This window comes from Desmodus rotundus, chromosome 10 (genome assembly GCF_022682495.2).
Source record: "Desmodus rotundus isolate HL8 chromosome 10, HLdesRot8A.1, whole genome shotgun sequence".
NCBI lineage: Eukaryota > Metazoa > Chordata > Mammalia > Chiroptera > Phyllostomidae > Desmodus > Desmodus rotundus.
The window spans coordinates 71,710,247-71,722,925 of record NC_071396.1 but is presented as its reverse complement, the minus strand read 5'-3'; the positions used below and the strand labels follow the sequence as shown (position 1 = coordinate 71,722,925).

The window sequence follows — 12,679 nt, the reverse complement described above, 5'->3', positions numbered from 1 at the left end:
CATCATATTTCAGAAATAGGTGAATTCAGAAAGTCAGTTACTAAAGAAGTTATTTAGTACCATATGCCTACCTTTTTTCTCGCAATAAAATCATTAATCCCAACTTCTGAATTTCTGAAGGATGCTTTTCCCATCCTCAGCTTCTCCTCTTTGTCTAATAATTACTTAGTTATAGTCATCAAAACCAAGTAATTTTTAAACCTAGATCCTGGTACCCCTTTCTCTTTGAAATAATAGTTTTTAATAATCATGTATCTTAATCTTTTCAAACCCATGCCCCTTTGTACCCCATATAATGTTACTTAAAATTCAACTAAATTAAGAGACCATAAAAATTAAAAATCAAAACAATGGGAGAGAACATACAGGACCTTCAAAAAGTTTCCAACGCACTGAAAATAACAGGTCTCACAGCTCAGCTGCTCCAGCTTACTCTATTTGAGCTCTTTCTGCACAACGTACAGAGTCATGGCTTCCTCTGTTTCACCTTTATAACTACGTTTAAAATTAACAGATCCTCTGTCCTCACGACCATACTCCAAAGGTGCCTATGTTTACACATTCCTTCCACACCTCCTCAAATCCTACTTTTCCTACTAGAATCTGACAAACTTTCAAGGCCAGCTTCTTACTACTTCCATTTGACACCTTCCATCTCTCCCCTACTCCTCCTTAGTTCGACATTTACAGAAAGCAAAGGAGGCAAACTGACCAGGCAGTGCCTGAAAGTTAAGAAGACAGTAGTTATTTACTCTAATACTGATTAACAGCTAAAGTCACAGATGACTAGAGAGCAAACACAAAGTGATAACAGAGAACACCTAAGTAACATATCAACACATGTGTGTGACTTCTATATCTGAAGGTAATCAAGGAAAAGTGAGTAGTGAGGAAAATGATTAAATGGGGCAGGTGGAGATGGTAGGGAGAAAACTGAATTGAGGGAACTGAGATGACAAATTTAGATTTGCTAAAATAGGAGAGAACAAATCATTGTAGATTTTGAACACTGAACAGCAAGATAAAAAAGATGCTAGGGATTGAAAACAATTTAGAATTTATAAATTTAAAGTAAATTTTATTTATAATTTGCATGGTTGAAAAAAATAACTTGAGGTAGTTCAGAGACAAGTATACACATGACTAAGCAATAAAATTAAGATAGGGGAATTGGACAAAAATATGGATAGGAAACGAAATAAAGGCAATATAGACTCAGATATTGTCCATAAGATTAACTAGAGAAGGAAAGACTTTCTAAACTGTTCAAATATGCCAAAAAGTCAGAAAAAAGGCAATATACCAGCTACCTGAACATCACAAGGTGTGTTTTTCTGCGAGTCAATGTTTCTCCTCCAAAGTAGTAGAAAAACCTGTTCTGAATGGTTTGCGTTGAAAGTATGACACTAAAGATAGATATAATACCACATAATAAAGTTCTAAAATCAAAGGTTACAAAAATATGTACCACATTCTAAATGGATTTTTAAAAGATCACTTTCTAGGAGCTCCCCCTTCCCTTTTCTAATATACTTATGTAGTCTCCCAAATTATATAGCTGACCTATATAATCTAAAAGATCCCACTTCTAATAATCATATACCTCCTTGCCTTTCAGCCATATCTTCTTTGTACAGAGGTAAAATGGAGGTAGGAAAAGGAGCTGATACTGTAACCATTTTGTTATGTTTTACAAGTAAAATGATTTCTGGCTCCTTTCTTCCTCATTTCTTAGTAACAATTTTAACACCAATGTAAACTGACAAATAGGATCACTGAAATTTAGCACTGAAAGGCTTTAAGGTAAAAAGAAACTAAACTGTAGTTAAGTGAATCAAATAAGAAAAAAATGTCTATTTTATCATCATTCTAATCCTAAAAGTCACATTAAAGGCTTTATCTTGCATTGCAGCGCAGTTTATCTCCTAACAAATTTTTTTGTTCTCCTTCCCTTTAAAAAGTATGTTCAATTTATTGAATTTGAGGGGGGGGAGTGGGGGAGAGAGTGGGAGAGAAATACCAACTCATTGTCCCACCCACTCATGCATTCATAGGTTGCTTCTTACATGTGCCCTGGCCAGAGATCGAACACTCAACCTGGGGGTATCAGGACAACGCTCTAACCAACAGTTACCCGGGCTCCTTCACTTGTAATTGACTAAAAACTTAGAGCAGAATCATCCAGTCGCATGATTTCAGAGCAGGGGCAGACCTCTGGGTCAAGAGGTTCCTGCTGTTGGTTAGGAGCAGAGCTGCTTGGGGTGAGGACTGCAGAGATTGAGTGGCCCCACCACACACAGGTTGGTGTTGACTTTGGAGGAATAACTAACTGCTTCATCTGAACCCCAGGGTAACCTTCCCTTGTATGTTCATCTTCTGAAGAGTATAGGACTGTATATATGTAAAGTGTTTAGTGTTAGTAACAGTATGTTACTAAAATAAAGAGTCAAGCTTCTGGCAGGAAAGGTAGATTGGAAAAAGCACAACTAATTGCTAGCAAAGCCACCAAAACTTCTTTTTCAAATGCATTCTTAGGGATTGAGCAAAAAGGAAAAAGAATGTATGGATATGGACAACAGTATGGTGACTGCTGGGGGGAGGGAGATATAAGGGGATTAAATGATAATGGGAAAAAATACAATAAAGATTAAGTTTTTAAAAAATGCCTTCTTACCAAGATATAGCCAATAAAGCTTATCTAGCCTGCAATAAATATCTTCAAAGTTTTAATAAGACAATTTATAGAGGATTCTGCCTAACAGCTAGTGAGTTGTTTCATCCTGAAGAAGGCAAATGACAGAACAGAAGACACTGAGGCTCAGCCAGAAGCACTTATAATGACTTATTTATAAATGAAGAGAATAAAACTGATAAAATCAGGCTTTCAAAATAAAGGTCCCAAGCCACTACCTAGTGATTAGGCAAGTCAACATGTATGCGTGCACACTCGCACACAGACAGCCACAGGGTCAGAGCAAAAAGGAAAGGGTTTAAAATAAAAGTGGGCCGACAAGTCAGACTTAAAGAAAAACATTAATCTGCTAAGCACCTAAGGGAGGTGCTGAGTCTACCTCCTAACAAGACAGTTTCAGGCTAAGTGTTACTGTGCTGCTATATATGAGGAAATATGCATACAAAAGCATAACCCAGAGGAAACAGTTGTTAACAAAGAGAAACAAGCTATATTTAAACTAAATATTAATATTTTAAACATTGCAAATGTTCACTGTAATGATCATCAGCTTAATTCAACCTTTTACCACCACTAATGCTTGGCACTGCCAGGATTATTCACCCAAAACTCACAATACAGGAAAGTTGAGTAAACTCATTCAGCGAAGTGCCACCGCTCTCAGGTCACTGGTAAGGACACGGTCTACCTCTTTCTACTGTTATTCAGCAGACCTCTACCACGGTTCTTCAAAAAGTCCGTTCTGCCTTTGGTACCCGGCAGCAAGCAGAGTCTGTCTGGCCTTGGAGGACTCCTAGTCTAGTGCAGACCAGTCAGTAAAACAAAAATTACAATACAGGGTGGTGTAGCAATAAAGGACAGAAAGCCCCAGCTGACCCTATTTGCTTCTTAACAAGAGGCTTTGCTGTAGTGTTCAACGGTTTTCACATGCTCCCATTTCCAGTTCCTCTTAAACATAGAGCTTTGCGTGGTTCTCAACTGTGCCATCAAATGCTAAAACAGATTCTATCATCTCGTTTGTAGCATTCTATGGCCATCTCTACCAACTTTTGGGTATGGAGATACTTCAGTCTGATATACCACATTCAACCACACATTTAACTGGAGAAAAGAAGTCATCCATACTACCCAACGCTCTTTCCTGCATGGTCTTGGGCCACACTTCTCACACTCTGGCCAGGTATGGCCTGAGGCGGACCTGCCATTCAGGCAAAGTGAGGGTGCTACACTAGAGGACCAGCCCAAAGACCGTCAAGGGCTAACCCACTCTGGCCCTTCCGCTGCACCTCGCTTGTGGGCTCTGCCACTCCCCATCTCAACATCACCTGCTACACACTTTCCATTTTTAAGCTACCAAGAACAATTAACAGACCATCAGCAAAGAAACCATCATGTGGCACTCAATGATTTGCAAATATTTCAAACTATATTTTAAAGCTGTGGATTGTCAAAGCATTATGTACTAGTCAGGCCAGATTTAATAAACAGTAACATTTACCGAGCATCTCTACTGAGCAAAGAGCTTCAAAGGGGGCTAGCTAGACTCTTTTTCAACTACAATAAAAGAAACAGGTTTGGAATAAAAATTCCCTAAATATGCATTTAAAATTGGTCTAGTGGCTTGTTCAAAAAAAACCTTCAGAGCATTTCCAAATATTCAGAGTTCCAGCACTTTGCGAAAGCACGGGTGGTGACCTTTCTGGTCCTGGGTTTCTTAAACATGCCTTCAAAATGTCACTCTAGATTTTCAGTGAGAACAGTCTTAAATTGTCCAAAAGAAAACGGTGATCCACCGGGCTCAAAGTTGCGAGAAAAGCCCTTAGTACAAAGGGTCTCTTACAAGTTACAGCCAAATTAAGACTGACCTAGGGGAAGGAGTCTGGAACAGAAAAACTACTCACACTGCGGACTCGGTCCACAACCTGGAGGTAGAGCCGCCGGGCGGGCGCACCGCCCCGCAAAATAACAGCAACTTCCCAGCCCGGGCCCTACCTCGGGTCACGTGCCGCCCGCGCCCCCTCCCCAAGGGCCCCGGGCGGGATGGAGACGCGGCCGCCAGCCGCGCTTTTCTCGCCTTGACCGCACTTCGGCCTCAGGTCGAGCCTCCACGCCAGAAACCCGCGCGAGCGAAGGGGTCTGAACTGACCATCACCTCGGGCAGCGGCGGAGGCACCCGAATTTTCCAGCCTTCACTTCCCCCCTCTTGTTCACCCACCGGCTCGCCCCCCAGCCCAGTCCGCGAGCCCGTCCTTCCGCGGCGCCGGCGGGCCCGGCTACGTGACGGCGGCGGCCAGCGAGGGGCGCGCAGAGGGGCAGCTCGGCCCGCTCTGTCCCCGCTGCCGTCCTCCGGCAGTGCAGCCCTGCGCGAGCTGGGGCCCCCACCTCCTCCGCGCGTACGGACACAGCGCACGCCGCAGAGGCTGACCCGCGGCCGCGCGAGCAGCGCGGTCCCGCACCCGCTTACCTGCAGCGGCTGGGCTCCCGGCCCGCGCCGTCACCCGCGGGCAGCAGAGGCAAGGCGGCGACTGGACGGCGGCAGCGAGGACCCGCTGGGCTGGACGGCCTCGAGGGCAGCCCGGGAGGCGGGGCCTGCCGGGGGCGCGCGCGAAGCCCCAGCGCCCGCCGCCGCAGCTACCTCTGGAGACGCCTGGGCCGCAGGCGACCCGGCAGCCCCTCATGAATGGAACGCGGCGGCCGCGGCGACACCGGGCGAGCGGCGCGCAGACCCCGCCCAGTCACGTGATGTCGCGCTGCGCCGCCTTCTCCCGGCCTTTCTACGGGTCTGGCTGTCTCCAGCGCCCACACCCCTGCCCACCTCCTACGCTGCTGGAGTGGGCCTAGACCGCACTAGTGTTTGCAGCAAGGGGAGCCGTTACTTTTCTAAAAATAAACTTTCTTTTGGTCTCCATGGCAACCCTGGGGCACGTCACGTGGAACTTAGAGCCCAGTTGCCAAAAAAGAATAAATAGTATTCAAGTGCAAAAAAGTACAGGGCATGAATGTTTTCCACTTTTGATCACCAGTAGCGCTTCTGTCTGGTTACTTTCTCCTGTCCCCTTTCTACCTCTCAAATCCTATTACATCGTTTTTAATATATATTTTTTAAGGAAATGGAGTACCAGTGCTCAATATTGTTGCACACTGATTTTTCTTTTTATAGCCTATTCTATTATCAAAAGCTATGAGTGAAAGAAAGTACATGTATATTACTTCCAAATAACATTTTACCTCTCATGCATCTTATGGATAAGTGTTACTGGGTTAGCCAAAAGGTGCCTTGTGGTTTTTTCTGTTGGCTCTAGTAGCCTTTAGTTGTTTTTAACGTCATTTGAAACTATTTTGTTAGATTGTATTGTGACAGATGTCATTTCAACATGCATTTTTAAAAGACTTATCAAAATTGGTGAATTTTTGTGCCACCATTTTAATGTCAAAGATGGAAGAAAATATGCAACATATTGGCATATTATGCTTTATTAGTTGAAGAAAGGTAAAAGCGCAACTGAAACACAAACACCCAAGATTTGTGGAGTCTATGGAGAAGGTGCTGTAACTGATCAAATGTGTCAAAGTGGTTTGTGAAGTTTCTCAGTACTATTGACATTATGGCCAAATAATTCTTTGCCGTGGGGCTGTCTTACGCATTGGAAAATGTTTAGCAGCACCCCGGCCTCTACTGATTAGAAGCCAACAGCAGGAGTTGGCCAACATATTTCAAAATACCTGAATCAAGAAAGTTATTGTTGAAAATGAAAACTGTGTCTTATTTTGTAGAAAAAATGTAACAGATTTTTTTGCCAACCCAATAGCTTTGAGGATATTGGAAAAAAATCATTTCTATAAAGCTCCTGTGTGGTGAGCCCACGTGGAACGTGGTGCGAGTGGGCTGTGCTGGGTAGAGGGAACCTGCTCCCTGTCACAATCCTCCCTTTGGCTGGTTCGGCAGAAGGAGCCTTTGGCCTTTCTCTGATATTCAACCAAACTTTGCCTCATCCTTAACCAAAGCCCAACAGATACAGGTGGTTTCATTGGCCTAAGCACACTAGGAATTTTCCTCTTCTGTGCCTTTCACCTGATTTCATAAGCAAAATAAAACTTTCAAAAGACAAGGACTAGAATTTTCCCTCCATATTTCAAAGCATTTTACTCGGCTACGGAGAAGTGGATTTAAAGAGAAAAAAGCCAAATCCTCAGTTTCTACGTCAATAAAATGGAAATAGTAATGCCTTTCTCAGAGGATTGTTTTGAGGATTTCACACAATTACCTATCAAATGCCTAATTTAGCTCAGTATCTTGAACCTACAACATACTGTCAGTGTTCAGTTTCTTTCCTTTTTTCCATTTTTCCCACTTAGACTTTTATGTTTCTCTCAGACTATTTTCACTATCTCCTGTCTTGGGAGGGAAGTGTTCAGCCAAGCTTCCGTTCTTCCTTTTATCATTTAGGAAGCTATATGCATCCCTCCCTTCTTCCAACTTTACATTTGATACCTCACCCTGAATGATTGGTTCACATTTCTGAGATTTCCTCATTCTCTGGTGTCTACCTATTTTACTCCACCACTTAAGCAAACTAGATACTCATTAAAAATATCTGTTGCATGATTTCCCTGCACTTCCTGCCCCTGACACCTAAGAAGTGTGTGGTGAGCCACTGAATTCCCACCTATCTACTGGAAAGTCAGAGGAAGGAAGCTCTTCCTTCACCTGTCCGTTGACCCCACTACCCTCCAGCTCTATCACTTAAGAAGATGGGGGAGGGAAAGTAAAGAATGAAGAGGAGGAGGAGAAAAGGAGAAGTAGGCTTTTTGTCCCTTTATTTCCCCTCAAGCTATCAACTTATCTCACAACTTTCTCCCTAGACAAGCCACCTGAGGAGAGGAGTCTCAAATGTTTTAACTTCTTAACAGTAGTCCTCCTGCTCCTCCTCCACCCCTGAAACAGCCCAGACTAAAGTCACCAACAACCTTTGGGTTGCCAAATACAATGGATCCCTCTCAGGTCCTCTTTCTCACGACCTCTATAAAGAAAGACAATATTGACCACAATTTCCTCCTTGAAACTCCTCCCTCTCATCAGCCAGAACATCTCTAAGAGCCACACATGCCTGTGCGCAGTGACTTTTGACATTTCCACCAGCATGGTCCACAGTGACGTCAAGTTCAGGCCCATCATGTTTGCTGTCAAACCTGCTCCTCCTGAATCTCCTTATCTTGGCTAATTGCACCATCTTTGCATATAGTCATCCTGGCCAGAAACCTAGGAAAGAGTCTCATTGCCCTCCACTCCCATTCCATGTCCATGAAGTCCTGACATTTCTGCTCTCTTAAGCTCTCTACAGACAATCAGGCCCTCCCTTGCCGTGTTTCTTATGATCCACTGCAGGCATAGTCAAGCTGGTCTCCCTGCCCTACGTTCCTCTACAGTTCTAAGTAGCCTCCACCCCGAATTGCAGATCTGACCGTAGCACAAATTATTGAAAATCCACCACCTAGAGGAAAAAGTTCAAGTTCCCTAGAATAGCATCCAGAGTGCTCCTTTTCTTTCAAATCTCCCCTGCTCCTTATAGCCAATATCTTTTAGCCATTCCTTTTACAATGGGATAAATTTTAAAATATTAACTTCTGTATTTCTCCATGTATTTCCTCTTTCTTTTTCCCCTTACAAGAAATGCACTGAGGCCTTCTGCTTGTCTCAAGGAACTTCTGGAAAGCAGAAGTTGCCTGCGAGACATTTCCTTCCTGTCTTCAATTTCCAAAATCTAAATCAGAAGGGAATGGGCCCACAAGAAAGGGTCTGTCTATTTGAGGGAATCCAGAAGGGGGAAGGATTTTCCCTAGAGCAAGAATCCAGTCTCCCCAGCTTGGAGTTGGAAGGGAAGTAGTCCTATGCTCTCCATCTGGCAGGTCCCAGGAGAGGTGATTAAGCCTTAGAGAAATTTTTGTTGTTGTTTCCAGCTTGTGCATCTCTTCTGTAAGGACAAAGACGAGTTAGCATTGTCTGAGTCATTACTCTATGCTTAGCTCTTCTAGTAATTCTAACTACAAACTTCTGAGGTAGATGCTATTGTGAACGCCAATTTATTGATGTGGGAACTGAGGCACAGAGAGGTTAAGTGACTGACCTCAGGTCTCAGAGTTAGTAAGCAGTGACCCTGGGCTTTGTCTCTAGGCCTGCTTGACTCCCAAACCTATGTTTTTCAGCACCAATTTCCACCGCCTTCCATTAGTTGTCTCCACTGTCCTACCCCAATCAATGTCTCTTTTTCTCACACTACTAGTGCACTTGGTAGAGATCATTGTCATAACACTTATTTTGTACATAGTAAGTGTCCAATAAATATCTGATGAAAAATAAATTAGGATTTCCATTTCTAATAATATGTTAGCTTGGGAGTCTGCACTAGGTTTCACCAAAAACAACAACAAAAATACTGGGTAAAATATTTAAAATATATTCTGGAAGGCATCTATAAACTGGCAAGAAGTTAAGAAATAGCACTAGGACAGAATAAAGGCCAGAACCCACATGGGGAAGCAGAGCCCAAAGTCAGCTTTTGACTGGAAGGTATTTGCTGAATCGCGTGAATTTGAATATTGGTTTTGCAGCCTTGGGAGCAGGAGTGAAAACCCAGTGTCTGCTTTAGGCAGGAGTTTAACAAAACTGGAACCCCAAAATCAGTTAAGGCAAATCTCAACAAATTTTGAAAACTTTATGATAGTTTCACAATTCAATTAAGTCAAGAATCATTTTTTTAAAAAGATAACTAGAAAGCCCATTTGTTTGGAAATTCAGGGTCAAAAAACAAATCATGGAAAAATGATAATATTTCAATACTGTGTATCAAGTATTTGATACTATATGTGGGAGCTTGAGAGGTAACACTGAACAAGGAGTTAAAGGGAAATTTATAGACCTAAAAGCTTATATTAGAAGAGAAAATGGTTGTAAATATAAAGAGCAAAAGAGTTAGAAAAAGAACAGCAAAATAAAGTTCAATAAAACATAAGAAAGATAAAATTGAACACAAACATACAATAGGAAGGACCAATTGAGCCAAACACTGGACTTGTGAAAGACTAGTAAGTTCTATAAGCCTGTGGTGAAAATGATCAAGGAAAAAAGAGAATGTAAAAACAACACGAGGAATAAAGAAAAAGTAATAATCACACATGACGTAGAAACTACAGAGATAAGATAATTTTGTGAACATTTTTAAGCCAATTAATTTGAAAACTTAGATGAAGCGGAAAAATTCCAAGAAATAAAATTTAATAAAACTAATATAGAAAACCAGAATAGACTCATAACCACTCAAGAACTTGAATCTGTTATTAAATATTTTCTGCAAAGGAAAATCTGGGCTGAAACACTTTTTCCAGTGACTTTTATCAAACATTCAAGAAATAAATAATCTTAATCTCACACAAGCTATTTTACAGTATAGAAAAAAGAGATTATTCCTCAACTCATTTTATGAGGTTAGCATACATAACCTTATACCAAATATGGCAAGGAGAGTATGAGAAACAGCAATTTCAGGCCCATCTCACTTAGAAATATAGACACAAGTCCTAAGCAAAATTTCAGGAATTTGAATCCAGCAAAATGATACATCATAACCAAATTTATCTGCCCAAGAATGCAATGTTAGTTTCAGATGAGAAAAAAAATAATGTAATTCACCACATTAAAGTATTAAAGAAGAAAAATCATATGATGATCTCAGTATATGCAAAAAAAAAAAAAAAACCACCTTTGATAAACTCCAATAGCCACTCAGAAGACATTTGTAGTGAACTAGGAAAACTTTTTAAATAAAAGATATTTACAAAAATCTATAGCAAACAACATAAGTAAACATTTATTTTATTTGAATTTATTTTTAAAATTTTAATTTATTGAGTTGAGAACGAGAGGAAGGGGGAGAGAGAAAGAGGGAAACATCAGTTTATTGTCCCACTTATTTATGCATTTATTGGTTGTTTCTTGTGAGGGCCCTGCTGGAGATCAAACCTGCTACCTTGGTGCATGCGGATAATGCTCTAACCAACTGAGCTACCTGGACAGGACTAAATAATCATCTTTTAAAATGGGGAACATGGTAAGAGTGCTGCCACCTCTACTTTCATTCATTATTGTGCCAGGAGTGATAAATAGGTTCGTGAGATAAGAAAAAGCAAATATATAGATTGGAAAGGAAGAAATCATGGCATAATAGTATTTGTAGGAATTCAAAAGAATATGTACATAACCTATTTGAAACAAGGTACAAAGCGGGGGTGGTCCCTGAAAATATTCCCATAGCACTGGTTGGGAGGATGGGGAGAGTGAATGATACAACGCTTAAGATACTTTGCATAACTATGGCAAGTTGATAGCTAGTTGATAGGAGATGCCTGGAATGTTGAACTGTGACTAGGCATGCTGAGCTGTGGACTTCTGTTTTTCTGAAAGATGGTACCTCTGACTGGTGTATTCTGAGACTTGCCTGGGTTGGCAAAGGGGTAGGATTATGTATTTTTGGTTGTTTTAAAGGGAGTGGGGCTTAATGGCAGAAATCTGCCATTATTCTGAATCTGTATAACATGTAAATAAACAACCCCTTTCCTTTTTCACCAAACTCTTGCACTGGGAGTCATGCTTCTTGGTGACAGGCAATCAAATGCCACAGCTGTTCCAGAACAGGCAGGGTTCTCTAAGATATTGAGATAAATTATGAGTGTTTAACAATACAAAATCATTAGCGTTTACATATAAAGTCTCTCCAGAAAGTATCCAACCACGTAATATGAAAAATAGAAGTGTTTATTGAAGAAGATACAAGGAACATTATACATGGGACAATGACACCTCAGTCACCTTCAAAGTAGGCACCTTGGGACCTCACACAATTTTCCCAATCACCATCAGCTGCTCCATTGTATTTTCCTGAATTTCAATGATGATCTGAAATTTCTTCCCTTTCAAAGGTGATTTTAGTTTTGGGAAAAGTCAGGAGTCACAGGGTGCCAAATCCGGGTTGTAGTGGGGTTGAGTCACCTGAGTGATTTGATGTTTTGCCAAAAAGACTCTGCATGAGACGTGATGCATGAGAGAGTACGTTGGGATGAAGCTGCCAATCACCATTGCCTATAGCCGCAGAGGAATGTTCAAGCTTAGTGCAAAATTTGATTCAGATTTGTTGCTCTACTTACTCACTCATTTTGAATGCGACAGCCACACAATACACATGCTCACTCAACAGTGTCTACCGCTCCCACTGACTAGCACAGTGAAGTCGTGATTGGTCACGATGTGCATTCCAGTCCACTCTCCTTGGCTGCCAGGTTACATTGGTGTTGCACAAACTGTTCTTGTTATATTAGCAATGGCTGTACTTTTTCTGGACAGACCCCCACATGTCAGAAATAAAAGTTTTGGAAAGACGCCATGCAATGTTTACTATAATTACCTCATACTCTTAACCTACCGTATTTCTATAAGACTGCCCATTCTTCATCACATCTAGCATTAAAATACACAGGTCCAACTGTTTCTTTAGGTGTTCATTTCCTTACAAATGCTTCTGTGTCCTGTAAAACTTATATAAAATAAATTTCTACACTTTTCCCCTGTTAATTTTCATTGGTTTACTTTTCAGACCCAGCCAGGGATCCTGTATGAGTGGAGGAAAACTGTTTCCTCTTCTACAGTATCAAAAAAAAAAAAGAAAAAAGGGGACTTAGGAATCAATCTAATAGAATACAGTATGCGCAAGACTTTTTTTTTTTTATAGACGTATGTGTTTTTTAGTTTTGTTTAAAAAAAAGTTGACAAATAAGGAAATGGGGGTTTAGAAGGGATGATGCAAAAGAGGGAAGGCATGGGGTGGGGTTGGGGGTTGTCAGGGGTAGGTGGCAGTAGTGTCTCCTTCTCCCCCACGCCTGGTACCATCTCTTGAAGAGGGACAGACTGTCACATTCCAGAAGAGGTGGATGAGTCCT

The 12,679-nt window shown here is 41.4% G+C and overlaps 1 protein-coding gene across 1 annotated transcript in view; it reads right to left on the bottom strand.

Annotated features, from left to right (window-relative positions):
* Nucleotides 1-5,431, bottom strand: part of LPIN2 (lipin 2) — an 88,079-nt gene extending 82,648 nt beyond the window's left edge. Inside the window, exon 1 of the mRNA XM_053912852.2 lies at nucleotides 5,157-5,431. The gene's annotated coding sequence lies outside the window, so the exon portion shown is untranslated. The remainder of the gene's footprint in view (nucleotides 1-5,156) is intronic.
* Nucleotides 5,432-12,679: the final 7,248 nt, after the last annotated feature.